General features: G+C 42.9%; 1 pseudogene; it reads left to right on the forward strand.

The window, feature by feature from the left end:
* Positions 1-9,134: 9,134 nt before the first annotated feature.
* LOC130868106 (N6-adenosine-methyltransferase TMT1A-like) lies at positions 9,135-25,473 on the forward strand (annotated as a pseudogene).
* Positions 25,474-26,036: the final 563 nt, after the last annotated feature.

The raw sequence follows: 26,036 nt of genomic DNA on the forward strand, positions 1-26,036 counted from the left end.
GGTGCCTGAATTACTGTTTTTCTTGAGCAGTTTTGAAGGAAGCTAAGGGAAGCAATGTAGTATAGGAAAAGAACATGCACAATAGAATCGTAGTCCTAAATTCCAGCCTTGCCATGTTCTAACTCACAGAGAATTGGCATAAAAATTATACATTTTTAATATCAGCACTTGAGAGGCAGAAGCATGTAGATTTCTGTGAGTTCAAGGCCAGACTGGTCTACTTAGCAAACACCATGTCAGCCAGGACTACATAGAGAACCCTTTCTCAAAAATAAACAAATAAAACTAACCAAAAAAAGAACATGGTCATCCAAAGAATTGTTAACAGTCATTATAAAGTAACATGGTGTGGGAGAATTGTCTGTATTCTGTCAATCATGTTTTAAATAAACACTGATTGGCCAGTAGCCAGGCAGGAAGCATAGGCAGGACAACCAGAAGGAAGCAGAGGTGGGGCAATAAGAACAGGAGTATTCTGAGAAGAAGGAAGCTCTTTCTGCAGTCCTGCCCAGACCACCGAAGAAGCAGGATGTGATCTGCTCTGCTGGAAAAGGTACCAAGCCATATGGCTAACATATACTAGAATAATGGGTTAATATAAGTTATAAGAGCTAATACAAAGCCTGAGCTAATGGGCCAATCAGTTTATAACCTAATGTAGACTCTATGTGTGATTTTCTTTGGGGGCTTACTGGCTGTGGGAACTGGGCAGGATATAAACCCCAACAAGCTGGTCCTCATGTTACAGTAACAATATAAGAATAGTTTCCATTCATTCATGACTAGGTGCTTAATAAAATACTCACCACTTTCTAGGCAGTGATGGCATGTGCCTTTAACCCCAGCACTCGGGAGGAAAGGCAGGGGGATCTCTGTGAGTTCTAGGCCATCCTGGTGTACAGAGCAAGTTCCAGGACAGCCATACTCTGAAATGCACTATTAACACGAGTGAATACGGTGAAGATTAAGGAGATTACATTCACACCCAAGTTATACAGCTAACTACTACAGTCAGTCATCTAAGCACATGTCAAGTTTTCAAGTCAGCTTCAGTCTTATCTTTTCTCCTCTCTATTGTACAACCCATCACAGGGCCATATAGCTTCATGATCTGCAAGATGAGAGCAGTGACACCATCAGACAGTTCAGATAAAGCTGATGGTCCAACATGGGAAACCACAAACACACCTGAGCCTTTCCACCCAGCAGGAAGGATACATAGGACAGGAAAGGAGCATACGGGACAGGCAAGATGGCTCCAGTGGGTGAAGGGACTTTCCAAGCAAGACTGACAGGCTGAGTTTCGGGAGAGAGCCAACTCCATAAAGCTGACCTCTGCCTTTCACTCCTGCACCATTGTGTGCACATACCCCAGCCCACAATAACAAGAAGTCTTAAAAGGATGGAGCCCAGGGGAGATAGGAATTTGGGAGGGACACTGGAGCACAGAGGTAATGTTAAGCATAAGTGTGTTTGTCAAGCCTAACAGAGCACTGATTCTAGTGGTTTTATGGACTTCAGGGAAAACAAAGAGCCAAACTGATCAGGGAAAGATGCACATAAAGCTGGAGCTCCATGACTCATAACAGCATGGAATTCCCACAGCCACAGCACAGTTCAGATATGATAGGAAGATTGGAAGCATTGTTACACTAGGTTCATGTTACATGGTGTTCTTTGGGCTGTTTTGGTACACATGTAGTCAACCATGTTGCAGGAGAAAAATGTATCCTCAGAGAAACTCTGTAATGAACAACACTCTATCTTATAGCCCCAGAAACTATGATTCAAGACAATAATAACTTAAAAAAATCTGGGACCCAAGGAGATGGCCTAGTGGTTAAGAGCACTGGCTGGTTTTTCAGAGGACCCAGGTTCAAGTCCCACCACCCACATGGCAGCTCACAACTGTCTGTAACTCCAGTTTCTGAGGAATCTGATGCCTTCTATGGCCTCCATGAGAACTTTATGCAAATGGTACACAAATATATATGCAGGCAAAATACTCATATGTGTAAAATAAAAATAAAAATAAAATCTAGAATGGAAAAGCAAGCAGGAATGGTTTCATTAATATTATAAATTAGACCAGATCAAATAAAATTATCAGAATGCTGAGGAATATTGTATAATAATAAAAGGTTCAATCCACTAGAAGAAGTAGCAACTGTAAATACACAGGACCTAATAGGGAAGGTCTCTCTACTGTGACAGGTCTCACTAGGAAGCTCAAGCCAGCCAGTACTCCATCCTCTTAGCCCAGCCCCTCCTTGCTGAGCTCACAACTTCTTCCACAGTATTCAGCAGCAGAGTGCAACCCTATCCTATAAACAAATGTTTATTGGGGAACACAGAAACTGTATTTATTAAAACACTCTTGGCCCATTAACTCTAGTTTCTTATTGGCTAACTCTTACATATTAATTTAACCCATCTCCATTAATCTGTGTATCACCATGTGGCAGTGGTTTACTGAGTAAAGTTCCAGCATCTGTCTTTGGTGAGGCTACATGGCTTCTCCTGACTCTGCCTCCTTTATCCCAGCATTCAGTTTAGTTTTCCCTGCCTACCTAAGTTCTTCCTTATCAACAGGTCAAGTAGTTTCTTTATTAACCAATGGTATTCACAGCATACAGAGGGGAATCCAACATCACCTCACCCAAAAGCAAAGAAGAGCTGAATGGGTAAAAAATGAAATTCAACCGGCTGGGCAGTGGTGACACACACCTTTAATGCCAGTACTCAGGGAGGAGAGGCAACCTGGTTTACAGAGGAAGTTCCAGGACAGCCAGAGCCACACAGAGAAACCCTGCCTTGAAAGGGGGAAAAACGAAAGCCAACTATACACCTGAGCTTTAACATATCAGGTAAATTTAACCCAAAGAAAGTGTGTTTGCAAAACAGACTTTAAGTAAAAAACCTGTCACAGACGACACAGTCCTTATTTAATGATAAAGGAATTAAATTACTAAGAAAATATAAGTATTTATGCTCCTAGAATTGACTAGCCAATGCACATGTCAACTGCTGGAAGGTGAGGGGTTGTTATCAGGCTTCATTTCTGCTGTTATTACTCTTGTGGGCAGTGCTGAAGACCCAGGTGAGTCCCTAGAACAGGGACTTAAATATCTTGTTCTAGTGACCCCTCTGGCCTACCTGTGAACTTAAGAGAAAGCTATCTTGAGACAGGGGCTAGCAAGATAGTACAGGTGGGAAAGTGCTTGCCTTGGCACAGGAGAACCTGAGTTTAATTCCCCCAAACCATATTAAAAGAAAAAAGCTGGGTATAGATGTACTTGCAATCCCCAACACTCACGAGGTAGACACAGATAGGTCCTTGGTGTTCATGAGCCACAATCCTGGCCTATATGGCCAAGGCTAGTGAGAAACCCTGTCTCAAAAAGTAAGGTGGGAGCTGGGTAGTGGTAACGCACACCTTTAATCCCAGCTCCCAAGAAGCAGAGGGAGGTGTATCTCTGTGAGTTTGAGTCCATCCTGGTCTACAGAACAAGTTCCAGGACAGCCAAGGCTATACAGAAACTCTGTCTTGAAAAATAAAAAAAAAGTGAGAAGAGAGCTAGTGGGAGGGCTCAGTGCTCTCAGCACTTGTTGGACAAGCTGGACAGCCCCGTCCAGTCCCCTTTCCCACAGTGGAAAGAGAGTGCCAACTCCCACATTAGATGGCTCACAGCCACCTGGAACTCCAGCTTGGGACGATCTGATACCCTCTTCTGGATTCCTTGGGCACCCACATATCCATTATATAACATTCACACAAATACACACATAGAAATAAAAATGTAAATTGAAAATAGTATAAAAATAGCCATGAATCATGCTTAAGTTCTGAGCATATATGACACTATCTTTAAAGCTAGTATGGTGATAGAGGTCTGCAAACCCAGCACTCAGGGGGTGGAGGCAGGAGGGGTCCAAGCTCATTCTTAGCTCCATAATGAGGCTTGAGATCAATTAGGCTGCATGAGACCCTGTCTCAAAAATAAAACAGTACAATTGGGGATGGGATAGTAAGATGGATTAGTAGACGGAAGGCATTGCTGCTGGTCCTAATGGAGAGCCAGAGACCTAATTCCCAAAAGTTGTCCCCTGTCCTTCACATATGCACTGTCTTAGGTGTTTGAATACTTGGTACCCATTGATGGTCTGTTTAGGGAGGGTTAGAAGGTGTGGCCTTATACTTTTAATCCCAGCACTCAGGAGGAAGAAGTAGGCAGATCTCTGCAAGTTCCAGGCCAGCCTGATCATTACAGGACAGTCAGGGCTACATAGTGAGACCATACTGGAGGGAGAGGTGTGGTCTCACTGAAGGAAGTATGTCACTAGGGGTGGGCCCTGAGGTTTCAAAACATGTATGCCATTTAAGAGTCTTTCTGGTTGTGAGCTTAGCCTTTAACGGATGACTTCCTACGTGTAACCCCAGCAGCACAGACACTAAGGGCATCATTGAATAAATGGGACCTCCTGAGACTGAGAAGCTTCTGTAAAGCAAAGGACACTGTCACTAAGACAGAAAGGCAACCCACTGACTGGGAGAAGATCTTCACCAACCCCGCAACTGACAAAGGTCTGATATCCAAAATATACAAAGAACTCAAGAAATTAGACCGTAAAAGGTTAATCAATCCAATTATAAAATGGGGCACTGAGCTGAACAGAGACTTTTCAACAGAAGAAGTTCAAATGGCCAAAAGACACTTAAGATTGTGCTCAACTTCCTTAGCAATTAGGGAAATGCAAATCAAGACAACATTAAGATACCATCTTACACCTGTCAGAATGGCTAAAATCAAAAACACCAATGATAGCCTCTGCTGGAGAGGTTGTGGAGATAGGGGTACACTCATCCATTGCTGGTGGGAATGCAAACTTGTGCAACCACCTTGGAAATCACTATGGCGGCTTCTCAGGAAATTCGGGATCAACCTACCCCTGGACCCAGCAATACCACTCTTGGGAATATACCCAAGAGATGCCCTATCATACAACAAAAGTATATGTTCAACTATGTTCATAGCAGCATTGTTTGTAATAGCCAGAACCTGGAAACAACCTAGATGCCCTTCAATGGAAGAATGGATGAAGAAAGTATGGAATATATACATATTAGAGTACTACTCAGCAGTAAAAAACAATGACTTCTTGAATTTTGCATACAAATGGATGGAAATAGAAAACACTATCCTGAGTGAGGTAAGCCAGACCCAAAAAGAGGAACATGGGATGTACTCACTCATATTTGGTTTCTAACCATAAATAAAGGACATTGAGCCTATAACTCGTGATCCTAGAGAAGCTAAATAAGAAGGTGAACCCAAAGAAAAACATATAGGTATCCTCCTGAATATTAACCTTCATCAGGCGATGAAAGGAGACAGAGACAGAGACCCACATTGGAGCACCGGACTGAAATCTCAAGGTCCAAATCAGGAGCAGAAGGAGAGAGAGCACGAGCAAGGAACTCAGGACCGCGAGGGGTGCACCCACACACTGAGACAATGGGGATGATCTATCAGGAACTCACCAAGGCCAGCTGGCCGGGGTCTGAAAAAGCTTGGGATAAAACCCGACTCACTGAATATAGCGGACAATGAGGACTACTGAGAACTCAAGAACAATGGCAATGGGTTTTTGATCCTACTTCACGTACTGGCTTTGTGGGAGCCTAGGCAGTTTGGATGCTCACCTTACTAGACCTGGATGGAGGTGGGAGGTCCTTGGACTTCCCACAGGGCAGGGAACCCTGATTGCTCTTTGGGGGACTTGATCGGGGGAGGGGGAGGGAAATGGGAGGCTGTGGTGGTGAGGAGGCAGAAATATTTAATAAATATAAATAAATAAATAAATAAATAAATAAATAAATAAATAAATGAGTCTTTCTGTCTCATGCGCACAGTTTGAGATATGAGTTCTCAGGTATTCCTGCCACCATGACACCTTCAATTCTCACCAGACTGCTATTCAGCCAACAAGGACTCTGCCCCTCTGAAACTGTAATCCCAATTAAATGCTTTCTTCATAAGTTGCTTTGGTCACGGTGTTTATCACAATAGAAACTAACACAGTTGTAGTATGTGTTGTGTGCACTCAAAAGCAAGTGCACACACACAATTTCACACACACAATGGTAGAAAGGATGTTTTTGTCATTTTAGACAGGCTTTCCCACTGTGTTTCCTTGGCTGCCATGGAACTCACTATGTAGAACAGACTGACCATTGCCCTGCCTCTGCCTCTTCTGGGATTAAAGGTGGCACCACCAGGCTCAACCTGATAATAGCTTAATTTTCCATAGCTCCAAACTGGAAATAATCTAGTCATATGCCAACAAGTGATGAGATAAACAAATGTAGGGTGTGACGGGGAAGCAATAAAATGGCATGGCCTTGAATCCATCACCTGCTTTCAGAAACAGAAACAAAAATGGGGCTGGAGAGATGACTCAGTGATTAAGAGCACTGGCTGCTTTTCCGTAGGTCTTGAGTTAAATTTCCAGCAACCATATGGCTCTATAGTTTAAAAAAAATGCAAAAAAAGTGTGCCTGGCTTAGTTCATAAAAGCACTAGTGGTGTACCCAGTAACCCAGGTAAATGGGTGCTGTACACCCACAATTCCAGCACTCCTACAGTGATCCAGAAGGCAATGACAGAATTACTAGAAGCCAGTATGCCAGTTGGCCTGGGGTGTTCAGCACAGCATAGAAACAAGAGACTCTCCCTCAGCAAAGTGGAGGGTTCCCTGCTATTGAAACTTGTCCCTCTACCTGGGTGCTTGACATGTGCATACATGTGAACATGCAATTAAAAAAAAAACTTGGGCAGTGGTGGTGGCACATGCCTTTAATCCCAGCACTTTGTTGTGTGTGTGTGGGGGGGGCAGAGGCAGGCAGATCTCTGAATTCCATGCCAGTCTAGTCTAAAGAGTAAATTCCAGGACAGAAAGAGTTACACAGAGAAACCCTGTCTTGAAAAAACAAGTAAATAAAATTTAAAAATGAAAAAAATAACTTCATGTGCTCTAGCACACACATGTGCACATGTGTGTTGCAATACAACATGGAATAGTTGTTATAATACTTTCGTTTGTTTGTTTTTTGTTTTTAAGACAGGGCTCTCAATTCTACAGTTGGGGAATAGTAGAATCTCCTGTGCCACTATGTAAATCAGCCTGGTCTCACAGACTTCACACACCTTTGCCTGCCTTTGCTTCCTCAGTTCTGGGATTAAGGTGTGTGCCACCAGGTCCTGCTGTTGTAATTGTATAAGTGTAGCTTATATAAATGTGAGTAGACTTTAAATCACCCCCACACACCCCTCCCTGGGTTAGGGATCAGTAATCAAGTAGTTGCCTGTCGTGCATGAGGCCCTGGGCTCAAGCCTTTGTACCATCCATGTCCACCATCAAATAAAAGAAAGATCAAAAAGATAACACAGTTCCACTCATCCCTAGCACTCTTGTGCTTTAGAATGTGAGTTGTTCTCTCCTCTGATGTCGACACTGCCCTGCCAATTATCAGATGCTATGGCTGGATCACTCTATTTCATCTGAAAACCGGTGGAGTGACTTCTTGATCAGACTTGCAGAACTGCGTGAATATATTAGTTTCTCAGTTCTTCTAGTTGTGTCTATGATTCTATTGCCATTCACATATCAAAAGCTCCGCGTTTCACTTAGTATCGCTTTGATGGTTCACTTAATTTCATTAATACCTGTTCGAGCACTCAGAAGAAACAAAAGCAAACGAGTTAAGAGCAGTTTATCTTCTTGGGAATTTGTGACTCAAAAAATAATCCAAGAAGTCCGTGCAGCACGGCCTTTGTGACAGAGGTCTGTGATCTCAACACTTGAGGGTCAAAACTAGATCAAGAATTCAAGGCCAGCTTGGTCTAAGGAGTGAGACCCTGCCTTTGGAAAAACAAACAAACAAACAAAAAACAAAAAACAAACAAACAAACAAAAAAACAAAACAAAACAAAAAAACCCAGAACACTCCCATCAAGACAGATTCTTGCAGCTGTAAACTGGTGGGTTTGTAAGGCCCACCGTGGTGCAAATGTGAATATCCTGATCACTAGTTTACTCTGCTCGGCTGTTATGTAATAGCCAAGTATAATGAAGGTGAAGAAAGACAATTACACTTTAAACGACAGACGGGTCAAACAGTGACTTAGCAGAAATCCCTCTGATTAATTATTAACTTGTTAAAGCCTCCATTTAGAAAAGAACTTGGGAAATTGTTGGTTGAAACTAGGCGGAAATCACTTTCACTTCCTTTATTTAAAAGAAAAAGAAGCCGGGCGGTGGTGGAGCACGCCTTTAATCCCAGCACTTGGGAGGCAGAGGCAGGCGGATCTCTGTGAGTTAGAGGCCAGCCTGGTCTACAAGACCTAGTTCCAGGACAGGAACCAAAGCTACAGAGAAACCCTGTTTCAAAAAATCAAAACCTAAAAAAAGAAGGAGGAGGAGGAGGAGGAGGAGGAGGAGGAGGAGGAGGAGGAGGAGGAGGAGGAGAAGAAGAAGAAGAAGAAGAAGAAGAAGAAGAAGAAGAAGAAGAAGAAGAAGAAGAAGAAGAAGAAGAAGAAGAAGAAGAAGAAGAAGAAAAGAAAACAGGACCTGTGTCCTGTGTGGGGTGCAGTGGGGAGAGGAGAAAGGTGGAGACTAAATTATGATAGAGGGGTCTCAATCAAGCATCCCCGTGGTGCTCTAGTCCACGCAGTGATTTTCCTCAGGACAGACTTGCTGACTGGCTGAGTGGGCGAGGTGAAAGAACCCTGTTTATAACAAACCACAGCAGGAACCTGCCACTACCTCTAGACCCAAACAAGGCCCGGCAGTACCAGATTGGAGTTCTGGCTGCAACTCTCCTGAGGAAACACGAGGGAAAGCCCTGGGCCACTGAGCTCCCAGCTGTGCCAACTTCTGCCTTATCTCCTGGGTGGGGTAGGTGGAGTAGGGTGGGGTGAGGTGGGGTAGGGAGGGAATCTTGGGTTTTGTTTTTTCTGCTTGGCAGATGCCACCTTCCTTCCTGATTGGCTCTGGAACGTGGCCCAGAGCCTGCGCCCTGCTTCACAAGGGGACTGTTCCCAGCTGTGGCCCTTTCTCCACCATTCGCTCTGATGAAGCTTGCCATCCTGGTCCTCTGGCTGGTTGTCGGCATTCTGGCGTTACCCATGTATCTGTTGAACCTTTTAGGCATGTGGAACCAAATAAGCAAGAAGTGCTTTCCCTACACGCTGTCGCAGTTCTCAGTGATATACAACCAGCAGATGGCAAGCAAAAAGAAAGAGCTTTGACCTCCTCCCTTCTTCCTCCCTTCTGCAGGGTCATGGGATCTGCCAGCTCAGTCTGTTTGGGCGCTGGGATGGGGTGCTGAGGGCAAGGGGGCCGGCGGGAATTGCTTTGCTTCAATAGCCTGTCCACAGGAAGCTAGGCCCTTTCTTAGCAAGGTTCCTGGCCACCAAAGGAACCTGATCCTGTTCCAGGGGACCCATCAGAGTGGTTGGTGAGTGTGCTCTCAGCAGGAGCCCGGAAACAGAGCAGGGACATTCCCGACCCCCTTCACTCCCCGGTCATTCAGCAGGGGCTGCTCCCCTCTGCTGGGGCCTCTCTTTCCCTAATCCATCCCTGTTTGCACCCAGAAACCTCCCCCCCTCTTCCTCCTTTCTGCGGGGCTGGGCGGAACCCGCCAGCTCTGCCTGTTTGGGCGCTGGGACAGGGTGCTGAGGGCAAAGGGGCCTGCGGGAATTGCTTTGCTTCAATAGCCTGTCTGCAGCAAGCCAGGCCCTATCTTAACGAGGTCCAAAGGAACCTGATTCTGTTCTGGGGGACCCATCAGAGTGGTTGATCTATAGGATATCATTTGAAGGAAGAGATGGGCAGGCGCCAAGGCAAGAATTCCTCCACCAATCTGAAAAACAACATGAAAACACCAGAACCCAGTGATCAGACAACAGAAGGTCTTGAACACCCTAATCCAGAAGAAGGGGAAAAAATGACATTATGAAAGCGATAGAGTCCCTTAAACAGCATGTAAAAACGCCCATATAGAAATGGATGAGAAGTATAACAAAATGTTTGAAGAAATAAATAAATACATAAAGGATACCCTGGGAAAACAAGGAAAAACAATCAAACAGGTAATGGAAACAGTTCGAGAATTGAAAACTGAAATAGAGGCAAGGAAGAAAACACAAACTGAGGGCCGACTGGATATGAAAAATCTAGTGCAACGAACAGAGACTATAGAAACAAGCATAACTAATAGAATACAAGAGATAGAAGAAAGAATGTCAGACTCTGAAGACACCATTGAGAAAATAAACACACTGATGAAAGAAAACAGCAAATCCGACAAATTCTCATCACAAAACATTCAGGAAATATGGGACACCATAAAAAGACCAAACCTAAGAATAATAGGGATAGAAGAAGGAGAAGAATTACAGCTCAAAGGCCCAGAAAATTTATTTAAAAAATTATTGAAGAAAACTTTCCCAACATAAAGAAAGATATTCCTTTGATTATTCAAGAAGCATACAGAACACCAAATAGACTGGATCAAAAAGTCCCCTCGCCATATAATAATCAAAACACAAAACATACAGATTAAAGAAAGAATATTAAGAGCTGCAAAGGAAAAAGGTCAAGTTACTTATAAAGGTAAACCTATCAGACTTACACCTGACTTCTCTATGAAAACCATGAAAGCCAGAAGGTCCTGGATAGAGGTACTGCAGAAACTAAGAGACCGTGGATGCAAGCCCAGACTACTATACCCAGCCAAGCTATTCTTCACTATCAATGGAGAAAACAAAATATTCCAGGATAAGAACAAATTTAAACAATACATAGCCACAAACCCAGCTTACAGAAAGTAATAGAAGGAAAATCACAACCCAAGGAATCCAACATTGCCAACACTGCCCACAATAACTCAGACAACTAGCAACCCTTCACCAGCACAACTCAAAGAAGGGAAATATACAAACTGTACTACCAAAAAAAAATAACAACCGAAGTCAACAACCACTGGTCATTAATATCACCTATAAAAAGGCACAGGCTAAGAGATTGGATAAGAAAACAGGATCCAACATTCTGCTGTTTACAAGAAACACACCTCAACCACAAAGATAGACATCTACTCAGAGTAAAGGGTTGGGAAAAAGTTTTTCAAGCAAATGGACCTAAGAAACAAGCGGGTGTGGCCATACTATTTCTAACAAATCTGACTTCAAATTAAAATCAATCAGAAGAGATAGAGATGGTTATTTTATACTCATAACAGAAACGATTCATCAAGATGAAGTCTCAATCCTGAATATCTATGCCCCTAATATAAAAGCACCCACTTATGTAAAAGAAACATTACTAGAACTCAAGGCAGACATCAAACCTCACACACTAATATTAGGAGACTTCAACACACCTCTATCACCAATGGACAGGTCAATCAGACAGAAACCTAATAGAGAAATAAGAGAATTAATGGAGATAATGAAGCAAATGGACTTAACAGACATCTATAGGACATTCTACCCAAATAGGAAAGAATATACCTTCTTCTCTGCAACTCATGGAACCTTCTCGAAAATTGACCACATACTCGGTAACAAAGCAAACCTCCACAGATACAAAAAAATTTTAATGACCACATGTGTTTTATTGGATCACCATGGATTAAAGTTAGAATTCAACAATGAGGCTACCCCCAGAAAGCCGACAAACTCATGGAAACTGAACAGTCAACTAATGAACCACACATGGGTCAAGGAAGAAATTAAGAAAGAAATTAAAGTCTTCCTTGAATTTAATTAAAATAAAGAGACAACATACTCAAACCTATGGGACACGATGAAAGCAGTGCTAAGAGGAAAGTTCATAGCACTAAGTGCCCACTTAAAGAAAACGGAGAAAGCACACATTGGAGACTTAACAGCACACCTGAAAGCTCTAGAAAAAAAGAAGCAGAGGCGCCCAGGAGGAGTAGAAGACTGGAAATAATCAGAGGGCTGAAATAAACAAAATAGAAACACAGAAAACAATCCAAAGAATCAATGAAACAAAAAGTTGGTTCTTGGAGAAAATCAACAAGATTGACAAACCTCTATCCAAACTAATCAAACGGCAGAGAGAGAACACGCAAATTAATAAGATCAGAAATGAAAAGGGGGACATAACTACAGACACAGAGGAAATTCAGAGAATCTTTAGATATTACTACAAAAGCGTGTATGCCACAAAACTGGAAAATGCAAAAGAAATGGACATCTTTTTAGGTAAGTACCATATACCTAAGCTAAACCAAGACCAGGTGAACAATCTAAATAGACCTGTTAGTCGTGAAGAATTAGAAACTGTTATTAAAAACCTCCTTTCCAAAAAAACCCAGGACCTGATGGTTTCAATGCAGAATTCTAACAGAGCTTCCAAGAAGAGCTAATACCTATACTCCTTAATGTATTTCACAATATAGAAACAGAAGAGTCATTGGCAAATTCCTTTTATGAAGCTACAGTTCCCTGATACTAAAACCACACAAAGACCCAACCAAGAAAGAGAATTACAGGTCAATCTCACTCATGAACATCGATGCAAAAATTCTCAATAAAATACTGGCAAACCGAATCCAAGAACACATTAGAAAAATTAACCATTATGATCAAGTAGGCTTCATCCCGGAGATGCAGGGCTGGTTCAACATACACAAATCTATCAATGTAATCCATCATATAAATAAACTGAAAGAAAAAAACCATATGATCATTTCATTAGATTCTGAAAAAGCATTTGACAAAATTCAACATCCCTTTATGATAAAAGTCTTGGAGAGATTAGGGATATAAGGGTCATATCTAAATATAATAAAAGCTATTTACAGTAAGCTAAGAGCTAACATCAAATTAAATGGAGAGATACTCAAAGCCATCCCTCTAAAATCAGGAACACGACAAGCCTGTCCACTCTCTCCATACCTCTTCAATATAGTGCTTGAATTCTAGCAATAGCAATAAGACAACATAAGGGGATCAAGGGGATTCAGATTGGAAAAGAAGAAGTCAAACTGTCATTATTTTCAGATGATATGATTGAATACATAAGCGACCCCAAAAACTCTACCAAAGAACTCCTACAGCTGATAAACTCCTTTAGTGATGTGGCAGGATACAAGATCAACTCCAAAAAATCAGTTGCCCTCCTATACACTAAGGATAATGATGCAGAGAGGGAATTTAGAGAAGCATCACCTTTCACGATAGCCACAAATAGCATAAAATATCTTGGGATAACTCTGACCAAGGAAGTGAAAGATCTATTTGACAAGAACTTTAAGTCTTTGAAGAAAGAAATTGAAGAGGATACCAGAAAATGGAAGGATCTCCCTTGCTCTTGGATTGGGAGGATCAACATAGTAAAAATGGCAATTCTTCCAAAACCAATCTATAGATTCAATGCAATCCCCATCAAAATCCCATCAAAATTCTTCACAAACCTTGAGAGGACAATAATCAACTTTATATGGAAAAACAAAAAACTCAAGATAGCCCAAACAATCTTACACAATAAAGGAACATCTGGAGGCATTACCATCCCTGACTTCAAACTCTATTACAGAGCTTCAGTATTGAAAACAGCTTGGTACTGGCATAAAAACAGAGAAGTAGATCAATGGAATTGAGTAGAAGATCTGAATTTTAACCCACAAACCTATGAACACCTCATTTTTGGTAAAGGAGCTAAAAGTATACAATGGAAGAAAGAGAGCATCTTCAACAAATGGTGCTGGAAGAACTGGTTGGCAACATTTAGAAGAATGAAAATAGATCCACATCTCTCACCATGTACAAAACTCAAGTCCAAATGGATTAAAGACCTCAATATCAGTCTGAACACACTGAACATGATAGAAGAGAAAATGGGAAGTACTCAACAACATATAGGTACAGGAGACCACTTCCTACATATAACCCCAGCAGCACAGACATTAAGGACAACATTGAATACATGGGACCTCCTGAAACTGAGAAGCTTCTGTAAAGCAAAGGACACTGTCACTAAGACAAAAAAATAACCCACTGACTGGGAGAAGATCCTCACCAACCCCACAACAGACAAAGGTCTGATCTCCAAAATATATAAAGAACTCAAGAAACTAGATGTTAAAATGCTAATTAACCCAATTAAAAAATGGGGCACTGAACTGAAGAGAGAATTCTCAACAGAAGAAGTTGAAATGGCCAAAAGACACTTAAGGTCATGCTCAACCTCCTTAGCAATCAGGAAAATGCAAATCAAAACAACTTTGAGATACCATCTTCCACCTGTCAGAATGGCTAAAGTCAAAAACACCAATGATATCCTTTGCTGGAGAGGTTGTGGAGAAAGGGGTACTCTCATCCATTGCTGGGGGGACTGCAAACTTGTACAACCACTTTGGAAAGCAGTATGGCGGTTTCTCAGGAAATTTGGGATCAACCTACCCCTCGACCCAGCAATACCACTCTTGGGAATATACCCAAGTGATGCCCTATCATACTACAAAAGTATTTGTTCAACTATGTTCATAGCAGCATTATTTGTAATAGCCAGAACCTGGAAACAACCTAGATGCCCTTTCATGGAAGAATGGATGAAGAAAGTGTGGAATATGTTGGAACAAGAGCGGCGGGGCTGCGTCCCTGGCACCCAGCCACCCATATGGCTAGCTTATGCCCCGAAATAATTACACAGAAACTGTATTCTTTTGAACACTGCCTAGCCCATTAGTTCCAGTCTCTTATCGGCTAGCTCTTACATATTGATCTAACCCATTTCTAATATTCTGTGTAGCACCATGAGCTGGCTTACCAGGAAAGATCTTAACCTGCATCTGTCTGGAGTGGGAGAATCATGGCGACTCACTGACTCGGCTTCTTTCTCCCAGCATTCTGTTCTGTCTACTCTGCCTACCTAAGGGTTGGCCTATCAAATGGGCCTAGGCAGTTTCTTTATTAATTAACCAATGAAAGCAACAGATTAATACAAGACCCAACTCCATCATTTCCCCTTTTTCCGTTTAAACAGAAAAGAAAGGCTTTCACTTTAACATAGTAAGATTACATATAACAAAACAGTTATCAAGCAAGAATTGCAGTTACAATATTTACATCTATTTTATCTCTTATCATAACTAAGGAAAACTATAACTATCTATCCATTCTTCAACTCCATCAAAGACTCCAGAAGGATATAATATTACCTAAGTAAACAAGAAATCCAAAACTCCAGAAATGACAGAGATATCTTGCTGCCTGGACAGTCACCCAAAGTTCTTTTGTAGCATTGGGGCATCCACCTTCAGCCTACAGACCCATAGTATCCAGTAGACATTTCCATGAAGCAGGAAATTTCAAGGACAGTTCAGTCACTATCTGCTGTGTCCTGCAGAATGTGTCATAGACTCTTTCATAGATCAGGAACCCCGAAAGACCATCTCATCTTTAGGCAAGTTCAGTAGCCCTCTTTCTGTGGGTTCTCTGTGTCCAGTTTATGCAACAGTCCAGGCAAGAGCAGTTTCTTGCCCAAATGACTAACCAACTCCATAAGGAGCCTCTTCAATGCCCATCTTCCTCTTGAAGTAGATTGGTGCTGCCAGGAGCAGACGTGTCTCACTGTCGTGAAAAGCCCTAAATTATTAAAATATTTAAAATGCCATATTCTGTAGTCTTTGAAAGATATGAAGAATGCCTATCCAACTGAAATATATCTCTATATTCCTAGAAAATCTAACTAACGTGACTACAAGCTTGACTATTATTTATGATTATCCATTAGCAACCTTTATTTCCTAATTATACATTACATTTTTAAATGAACTACACAATCACAATACCTTAATCAAGATCAGAAATACATATACATATAACAAAATTGACCTTAAAATCTATACCAATACAAATTATTCATATCTATATCATTTCCCCCTTTAAATGTAAAAGAACATTTATAAACAATATTTGGGAACATGGGCGCAGTTTTTTTTCTCCAAACTGCTTCCTGCTGAATGGGGGCGCTGTATTCAGATCTTTCATGGTGTAACCTGTGTGTCAGGGTCATCTCAGTCGGCAGTTGAATGAAGTAATTTTCTGAAGGTGTTCACAGCAACCTTTCAGGAGGGCGTGGTCTATCATACCATATTGGGATAGACACAATCCACAGAGTCTCATCCTCTGTGAAAACAAAAGAAGACCCTCTCCAAAGCATCATATCCTTAGACCCATATTCTGAAATCATAATACCCTTATATCCATTTTGGTTTAGCTTGGCAGCCCATATAATAAAATGTCTCTCTGCACTTAGCTCCTTCACAGTCAAAAATTTTAAAGAAAACACAATAATACAAAGAATCCAGACTCTCTGTGAATTTTCCATTTTTACGTGGCTTATTTTTCTTTATTTCTTTTAATCTATAACTATCTGTACTCTGTCCCTTTAAAGACTTTACCCTTTTTTTTAAGACATTAACTTTATTGTTTATATATATATTTTTCTCTCTCTCAAGCCTATGTACATTTATCCAACAGTGTCTGAATCAGTTATATTGTGAATCTGTAATTTTTTTACTATCCAGGAGCATTTATTAAACTGTTAAGCATTTCTTAAAAAATTAAGTTGCACCATGTACAGATAATATGGTACCACCTGCTAAGTCCTGCTAAGTCCAAACCTTAACTGCGCTGTTATTATGGTAATTATGGTAGTTCCTGCCTGAGACCAGCACAGTTCAGCATGGTGGAGCTGAGCCCTCCTGCCTCAGAGCCATTTGGTGCCCCTGAGCCACACACAGTTCCAGGCACACAGCAGTCCACATTGCCATCAAGCAAGCCATAGCACTTTACTCCAAATGCTCCATTCAAAAGCTCTGTCTCCAGCAGGAGCCAGACAGAGATCACGATGGCGGCACAGCCTAGAAAGCCGGCATTTTAAAACAGCCAGTTTTTTCCTGTTGATGAGTCAGGACAATTTCTTTGCCGCACGCAACCCATAAACAGCAAAAAGCTGTCTTAAATTTTCTCTGTGTCCTTTTTAAGCCCTCTCAGGTTTTACGTGGAGTTCATTAGCACGTTGGGTGCCACTCTGTTGTAATAAGAGCAGCGGGGCTGCGTCCCCAGCACCCAGCCGCCCACATTGGGCACCACTCTGTTGTTATAAGAGCTGCAGGGCTGTGTCCCCGGCACCCAGCCGCCCATATGGCTAGCTTATGCCCCGAAATAATTACATGGAAAACTGTATTCTTTTGAACACTGCCTAGCCCATTAGTTCCAGTCTCTTATCGGCTAGCTCTTACATATTGATCTAACCCATTTCTAATATTCTGTGTAGCACCATGAGCTGGCTTACCAGGAAAGATCTTAACCTGCATCTGTCTGGAGTGGGAGAATCATGGCGACTCACTGACTCGGCTTCTTTCTCCCAGCATTCTGTTCTGTCTACTCTGCCTACCTAAGGGTTGGCCTATCAAATGGGCCTAGGCAGTTTCTTTATTAATTAACCAATGAAAGCAACAGATTAATACAAGACCCAACTCCATCAGGAATATATACACATTAGAGTACTACTCAGCAGTAAAAAACAATGACTTCTTGAATTTTGCATGCAAATGAATGGAAATAGAAAACATTACCCTGAGTGAGGTAACCTAGACCCAAAAGATGAACATGGGATGTACTCACTCATAATTGGTTTTTAGCCATAAATATAGGACAGTGAGCCTATAATTCGTGATCCTAGAGAAGCTAAATAAGAAGGTGAATCCAAAGAAAAACATACAGTTATCCCCCTGGATATTGGAAGTAGTCAAGATTGCCCGACAAAAATTTGTGAACTGGAGGGTGGGGTGGGATGGGGGAATGGGGAGCTGGGGAGAGAAAAGTGAGAATGGGAGGATAGGGAGAGCTTGGGGGAATGGGATGGCTGGGATAAAGGAAGGATGGATATGGGAGCAGGAAAGTATATATCTTAATTAAGGGAGCCATCTAAGGGTTGGCAAGAGACTTGACTCTAGAGGGTTTCCCAGGGGTTCAGAGAGATGTACCCAACTAGGTACTTGGGCAGCTGAGGAGAGAAAGCCGGAAATGGCCCGATCCTATAGCCATATTAACGAATATCTTGCATATCACCATAGAACCTTCATCTGGCGATGGATGGAGATAGAGACAGAGACCCACATTGGAGCACTGGACTGAGCTCCCAAGGTCCAAATGAGGAACAGAAGGAGGGAGAACATGAGCAAGGAAGTCAGGACTGCGAGCGGTGCACCCACCCACTGAGACAGTGTAACTGATCTATTGGGAGATCACCAAGGCCAGCTGGACTGGGACTGAAAATGCATGGGATAAAGCCGGACTCACTGAATATGGTGGACAATGAGGGCTGCTGAGAAGCCAAGGACAATGGCACTGAGTTTTGACCCTACTGTGTATAGTGGCTTTGTTGGAGCCTAACCAGTTTGGATGCTCACCTTCCTAGATCTGGATGGAGGGGGGAGGTCCTTGGACTGCCCACAGGGCAGGGAACCCTGACTGCTCTTTGGACTGGAGAGGGAGGGGAAGGGGAGTGGGGTGTGGGGAGTGAGGGGAGGGGGAGGTAAAAGGGAAGCAGGGAGGAGGCAGAAATTTTTAATTAAAAAAATTTAATAGTAAATAAATAAATAAATAAATAAATAAATAGAAAAGAAAAAAAGAAAGAGCTTTTCAGCAACCTGCAGGAGTTCGTGGCCCCTTGGGAAGCTGTTGCTGCTGGAGGTGGACTGCGGCCCTGGAGCCAACTTTAAGTTCTATCCCCCTGATGCAGGGTGACCTGTGTCTACCCTAATCCCAACTTTGAGAAGTTCTTGTTCAAGAGCATCTCAGAGAACCAGCAGCTGCAGTTCGAGTAGTTCGTTGTGGGTGCTGGGGAGAACATGAGCCAGTTGGCTGATGGCTCCATGGACGTGGTGGTCAGCACCCTCGTGCTTTTCTCGGTGAAGAACCAGGAGAAAATTCTGCAGGAGGTGTGCAGAGTGTTGAGGCCAGTGAGTGACAGAAGGGGGAGGACTAACCCTAACCCTAACCCCAAGGGTGGTCCTGTCAATTTTCGGTATATTCTAAACTAAAAGGTACACTTAAAAAAATAAGGAAGGTTTTTTTTTTTTTTTTAAAGAAAAAGAGTGGCGAACAACGACAAAGGTAAGGACTGACAAATCAAAATGTAAAAAATTCTAAGCTGCTGCAGAGGCAAGAGCCTGCAGGACAGCTCAAATGTTGAACTTGGTAACAGTAGCTCCCAGAACAGCTGAAGGGTTCATGCCCCCCAAATTAAAAAACATTACAAGTGCCAGCACTGGGGAGGCAGAGGCAGGCTGATCTCTATGAGTTTGAGGCCAGTCTGGTCTACATAGTGAAGCCTAGGCCAGCCAAGGCTACACACCAAGACCCTGTCTCAAAAATCAAAACAAACAAAAATTGGCAAGTCACTAAGGACAATGATTTTGTTTCTTAAAACTGGTCAGAGTAAACAACAACAACAAAAAAAACCAAGATGAGCAACTGGGCAAGATCAGGAACATAAATTAAAATTACCATTGTATGAGAAAGACCTAGAGGCCGTTTTTAACTGTGACACTGTCTGTACTGGAGTAGATTTGGGAAGGGTCCCTCATAATACAGCAAAAGTTTCTGAAGACACTAGACATATCAAAGTATCAAGTGAGCATAATTTTATCTACTAGAAATTTATCTACAGCTACACATGTGCAAAACCTTGTCCATCACAAGGATAGTCATTAATGGAGCATTGGCATTAGTGGAAACAGGAGAAAACCTGTCTGTGGATGGGAGTCACATAGTCAGGAACGCTGTAGCTATTAAAAAGTTGGCTGGGTGTGGTGGTAAACACATAAACCCAGTGAAAGTTTCGGAGGCTGAGGGCTCAGCATAGTCTCTCTGGCACAAGGACAGGTGCACAGTGAGACTATGCAGGTAGCCACGCCTCACACACACTGACATGGCCTCGGTTGTCTTTGTTAGCATCTATGGTTGCTTAATGGAAACAAGATCATCATGACAGCCTCAGTTTACCCTAAGCATGACCCTCTTAAGAAGATACTTATGATCATCCTTCCAGAAAAGAGGTTTAAGAAATGCACCCAAGTTACACAGCAATGGCTTTAACATTTTTTTTTTAATTTTTTTTAAATGAAAGTGGGCTGATAGGGGAGCCCAGCTCCTGAAGGTGCTTTTTCCCCAAGTCTTTTTTTTTTAAAAAAATATTTATTATGTATAGAATATTCTGTCTGCATATGTCTGCGGGCCAGAAGAGGGCATCAGACCTCACTACAGATGGTTGTGAGCCACCATGTGGTTGCCGGGAATTGAACACAGGACCTTTGGAAGAGCAGACAATGCTCTTAACCTCTGAGCCATCTCTCTGGTCCCTTTAACATTTTTTTGTATCCAGGTCTCATTCTCACTGACTTGAAACTCTGTAAGTAGACCAGGTTGGCTGTGAACTCACAGAAATCTGCCTCCCAAGTACTGTATTAAAAACACGCACCACCACACCCTGCCCAGGTCCAGCTCTTCAGTGAAAATATTGCTGCCCAGTGTCATCTTCTGGATTTCGGCATTTCTGCCCCTGTCCCTAGACATTGAGGATCTCTCCCTCGACTCTCTTTCTACATACATATCCCTTCCAACAGTCTCACGTGTCCCATGTGTTTTCAGCTGCATGCCTGCACCTCAACACCCATGCAAAGTTTGCTCTGCCCCGCCCTGCCAAGCTCCCAGACTATTCATAGACATAGCAAAGCCCATCTCTCTGCTTTTCCTTCCTGTGTCCTGCCCTAGCCTGAGGAAATGACATGTTTGGTTTTTCGTTTTTTACTAGGATATTTGGTTTTCTACTCTTTTTTTTTTATTCTTTTTTACTTAAAATTTCCAACTGCTCCCCGTTTCCCATTTCCCTCCCCCTCCTCCCACATATTGCCCCCTCCCCCTGTTCCCCTCCCCCATCCCCACTCCACTTCTCCTCCCCCTAGTCCACTCCCCCTCCCTCTCGATACTGAAGAGCAGTCCAAATTCCCTGCTCTACATGAAGACCAAGGTCCTCCCACTTCTATCTAGGTCCAGGAAGGTGAGCATCCAAACAGGCTACGCTCCCACAAAGCCAGTTCATGTATTAGGATCGAAACCTAGTGCCATTGTCCTTGGCTTCTCATCAGCCTTCATTGTCCGCCTTGTTCAGAGAGTCCAGTTTCAACCCATGCTTATTCAGTCCCAGTCCAGCTGGCCTTGGAGAGCTCCCAATAGATCAGTTCCACTGTCACAGTGGGTGGGTGCACCCCTCGTGGTCCTGATTTCCTTGCTCATGTTCTCCCTCCTTCTGCTCCTCATTTGGACCTTAAGAGCTCAGACGGTTGATCCAAATTGGGTCTCTGTCTCTCTCTCGATCCATCGCCAGATGAAAGTTCCTGTGCCATTCTCCTTGGCCTCTCGTCAGCTCTCATTGTCCACCACATTAAGAGAGTCCGGTTTTATCCCATGTTTTTTTCAGTAGCAGTCCAGCTGGCCTTGGTGAGCTCCCAATAGATCGGCCCCCCTGTGGTTTTCTACTCTTAAACATATGTTTTATTTGAACTTCTCTGTATAATTTGGGATAACTACATCTCTAAACTGAATTCTATCCGGACCCCTGCCTTTGGGTGGCCAGGGCCAGAGTAGCATGACAAATGCCGGCAAAAGGAAGATGGGCTCTTTCTTCCCTCGGAAATGCACAGAGCTGCTCAGGTAGCATGTCTATGCCCCACGTGGGGTGCAGGTGAAAATCAAAGTGCAGTTTCTCCCCTAAAGGTGATATCACTTACCATCACTGGCTGAGTAAAACCAAAGGATGAAATGCCGCCCTGGGTGTCATTTGCATTATGAATGAAATAATGCAGTCCAGTCTACACAGCACCTGTAAGTAGATTCCTACTCTCCTTCAACAGCTCCTGTGTTTCCAGCACTTACAGTTAGTGCCTGGGATCATTTTGTTAGTGAATTAAAAGGTTTTTGTTTTTGTTTGTTTTTAAAGGATAAGAGTAGAAGCCAGATGTGGTGGAACACACCTGTAATGGCAATTCAAGGCAGGAGGACTGGGAGTTCAAGACTAACTAGTGCCAGGATGAGTTTGCTATGTAGTGAGCTTGAGACCAACTGGGTGATGTTGTGAGGTTGTTTCAAAGTCAAGGAATAACAACAACAAAAGACAGAAGAGGGGGAGGTGACCAGTAAGACAGTACAGCCAGCAAAGGCACTGCGGTCAAGTCTGCTGCCCTGAGGTCCACATGGTGGGAAAAGAGAACACGTGTGCACACACTTACACACACAGTTGTGTTTTCACACTCAGACTAAATTAATGTAATGAAAAATTTAAACAAAAAGAGGGACTTGGTGTTAATGCATTTATGAAGCATTTGTGTAGCAAACATGAGAGCAGGAGTCAGAACCCTGAGGACCAAAGTGCAACAGTAAAAAAGCAAGATTGTGAAGGAGCAACGATAGATACAAAAATAAGAGAAGCCTGGCAAGTTTCCTTGTGTAGACTCTCCTTTTGGAGAAAGACTGCCTGAGTTTAACGACTGTTGTCCACACCCGTGTGTATGCACACATTCATGTGCCCACACACTAATTCCAGAAGAGGGGAGTCGGAAACTGGCAGATCTGTGAGGCCACTGGCCAGTTAGCCTAGCCAACGTGGAGAAATCCAGCCAGTGAGAAATGCTGTGTCAAAAGTGGAGACTGCCCCTGAGAAGCCATATACTGGAAGTTGTCCTCTGATCTCCACACAAAGCCCTACACATGGGCACTCACACATGAACACTCAGGTAAAAATACACTTATCTTTAAGGTTCTTAGTAGATAGAAAATCTTTTTACTAGAAAGCTTGTGTACTTGGGTTCCTTTTAGGTCTGCCTGTTGATATCCATCCTTGCTTGCTCATGGAAACAACTGCTTTTTCCCATTAATGAGCAGTCATTTTATTACAGTGTGATTATATTAGCTAGATGCCATGACTCACACCTACAGCGCCAGCTCTAGGGCCCGCAGAGGCAGGAGGATCAAGGTTGGCCAGTACATACAGTGTGTTCTACTTGCTGCAGGAGGGCGCCCCTCCCTGTGTCCAGCGCCAGGCTGAGGAGAAGAGGGGGGAAGCAGGCCGGGGTCTCTTTGTAGCAATGGAAACCCTAAGGCACACCTTTCACAGGCATTTCTAGCTCTAGTGTAAAGGTGAGTCAATTTTTCCAAAGGGCAATTTGAAAACTTCTAGCAAGGTGTGTTAAAAGGCACCCACCACCGACTCAGCCCTGTTTTTAAACAATGTATCTGTTTGGGAATAATTACAAGTGCTCCCAAGATTGGTAGACATTAATGCTGGTTACAGTGAAAAACTGGGAGAAGCCTAACAGATAGGAAGTAAAATAAAGATTATAAACAGCTTGTGGTTAGGAACAATTGCCAGTTTACATGTAATAGAGACTGTAACTGGTTTTCTCTTTCCTTCTTTTTCTATTTTTCATGTATATGTCTGTGCATACTTGATAGAGTTATATGCACCATGTGTGTGCAGGTCCCATCGAGGCCAGAGAACATTGGATTCCCAGAACTGGAGTTATGTGCGGTTGTGAACCAACTGATAAGGGTACTAGGAACAGAACCTTCCTCTGCAAGAGCAGCCAGCTCTCTCAACCTGAGTCATCTCTCCAATACTTTTTAAAGTCATGTCTCCAATCCTTTTTTGTTGTTGTTGTTGTTTTTAAGACAGGTTCTCGTGTAACACAAACTTGACTCAAACTTACTATGTTTCTAAAAATGACTTTTGTTGGGTCCCTTGAGGACAGGCCTTCGCACCCTCACTTGATCTGTTGTGCACTCTTGTGGTTGGTTGTTCTGAAAACAGGAACAAAAACAGGAACAATCTGTTGTTTTCAGCAGTGTTTTAAAGGATGTTTATCCCCTAAGCCATGTGAGTTATGGTGATGAGCTTCCTGCTTTTGCTGGCTCTGCCTCCCCTGCTGAGGGCTATATATACTGTGTGAGAAAGTGGAATAAAGGCTTGTCTGTAGAACCTGAAGTTGTGCTGTGTGTTAATCCTGATGTCCCTCTCTCAGAGAACTACAGTTGCCATGTGCCATCTCCCATGTGCTGGAATTACAGATGTGTGCCACTGTGATTTGGCTCTAAAACATTTCTGTATTTTCTACACTTTCAAAAATAAACATGTTTCTGAGAAAGTTCTGGAGTAACATATAGAGGTTTAGAATTCCTTTCTGACACTTATAGACTGTTTCTTGGACTCAGTTCCCTCATGGGTAAAAACAATGATGAGCCAGACATCATTAAAAGATTAAAAGGCACGTTGCTTTTAACCCCAGCACTCGGGAGGCAAAAGCAGGTGGATCTCTGTGAATTCAAGGCCAGGCTGGGCTATTGCAAGTGTAAGGCCAATCAAGTTGTACCATGAAACCTTGTCTCAAAACTAAAACAGAAACAGTGGCAGTAATGGCAGTAATAAATTTTAATAGGATTGGCTGTGTTGTCTGAAAGAGTGTAGATGTAGCCCAGGATGGCCTCAAGCTTGCAGCAATCCCCCTGACCCAGCTTCCTGAGTGCTGGGGATTGTAGGTTTGTTCTGCTACAACTAAACCTGTTGAGAGGATGAGTGTGGTAAGGGTAGACCACACTAAGCACTTTCTATTTCAGTGATTATGAATCCTCTATGACCACAGAAATATATGTGTATTTCTTAGATTGGCAGCTCCATTTAAAAAGCTCCATTTGGCTGGGTGGTGGTGGCGCTCACTCGCCTTTAATTCCAGCAGCCTGGAGGCAAAGGGAGGCAAATCTCTAAATTTGAGGCCAGTCTAGTCTACAGACCAAGTTCCAGGTCTGAAGATGTGATCCCACTGTGACTGCACTTCAGATCATCCTGCCTTAGCCTCTCTTGTGTGGAGATTCCAGGCATGGGCTATCTTACCCAGCTAGTGCTGCATAAAATGTGACTGAAATTCAAACTACACTACCCATTACCTAACTCCATTATAATTTACCAGTGAATTCTCAAAGTTGGCCTCAGGCACTGAAATTTGATGTTTCACACATCTTGTAAAGCTGTATTCCCAGAACTAGTATCTTTAAAATGTGTATGTGTGTGTTCTTTTTCAGGGAGGCGCTTACTTCTTCTTGGAGCACTTGGCGGATGAGCGGTCCACCTGGAATTAATTCTGGCAACAGGTTCTGGATCCTGCCTGGTTCCTTCGGTTTGATGGATGCAACCTAATGAGAGAGCTGGAAGGCCCTAGAGCAAGCCAGCTTCTTAAAGCTCAAGCTGCAGCACCTCCAGGCTCCACTGTCCTTGAGCTTGGTACAACCCCACATGTGAGGGTATGCTGTGAAATAGTGGGAGGGGCACTGTCAGGTACCATTGTTCTAAAGATGATAGCACGGACCATTGTCCTAAGGATGTTTGCAGAGAGCCCCACATCCCAACTATCTTGAGAACTGTTTGTTAATGGAATCACAAAAAGAATGTTTCTGCTTACACTAGGTGTGCTGACTGGTGACCTTTGCTACCCCGGCAAAGTTCCTTCTTACCCCTACCCTCCACCCCAAGCTAAGTTCCTCATTCAAGGGCTATATAAGCTGTAACCATTACCCTAATAAATGGAGATCTTGACAACTGAATCTTGCTTGGTCTCCTTCTTTTCTCTCGCCCATGATTCATACAGGTAGAACCTCTTCAGACCCTGAATAACTGGACCTGCTGGACGTGTCGGGGCACCAGGCCTGAATGACTGCCAGGGCTCAAGGCTTTGGTTTAGATGTAAAATCCACCTGGGAGAGGTGAAGTCCACTTCATCCTGTTAAACCATTTTCTACATTATCTCTAAAAACCAGATCAAAACGGCTTTGAACCCCCTTCAAAGCGACCAATGGTCTCCAAGTCTTTGATAATAAAGCAGT

This window comes from Chionomys nivalis, chromosome X (genome assembly GCF_950005125.1).
Source record: "Chionomys nivalis chromosome X, mChiNiv1.1, whole genome shotgun sequence".
Classification (NCBI taxonomy): domain Eukaryota; kingdom Metazoa; phylum Chordata; class Mammalia; order Rodentia; family Cricetidae; genus Chionomys; species Chionomys nivalis.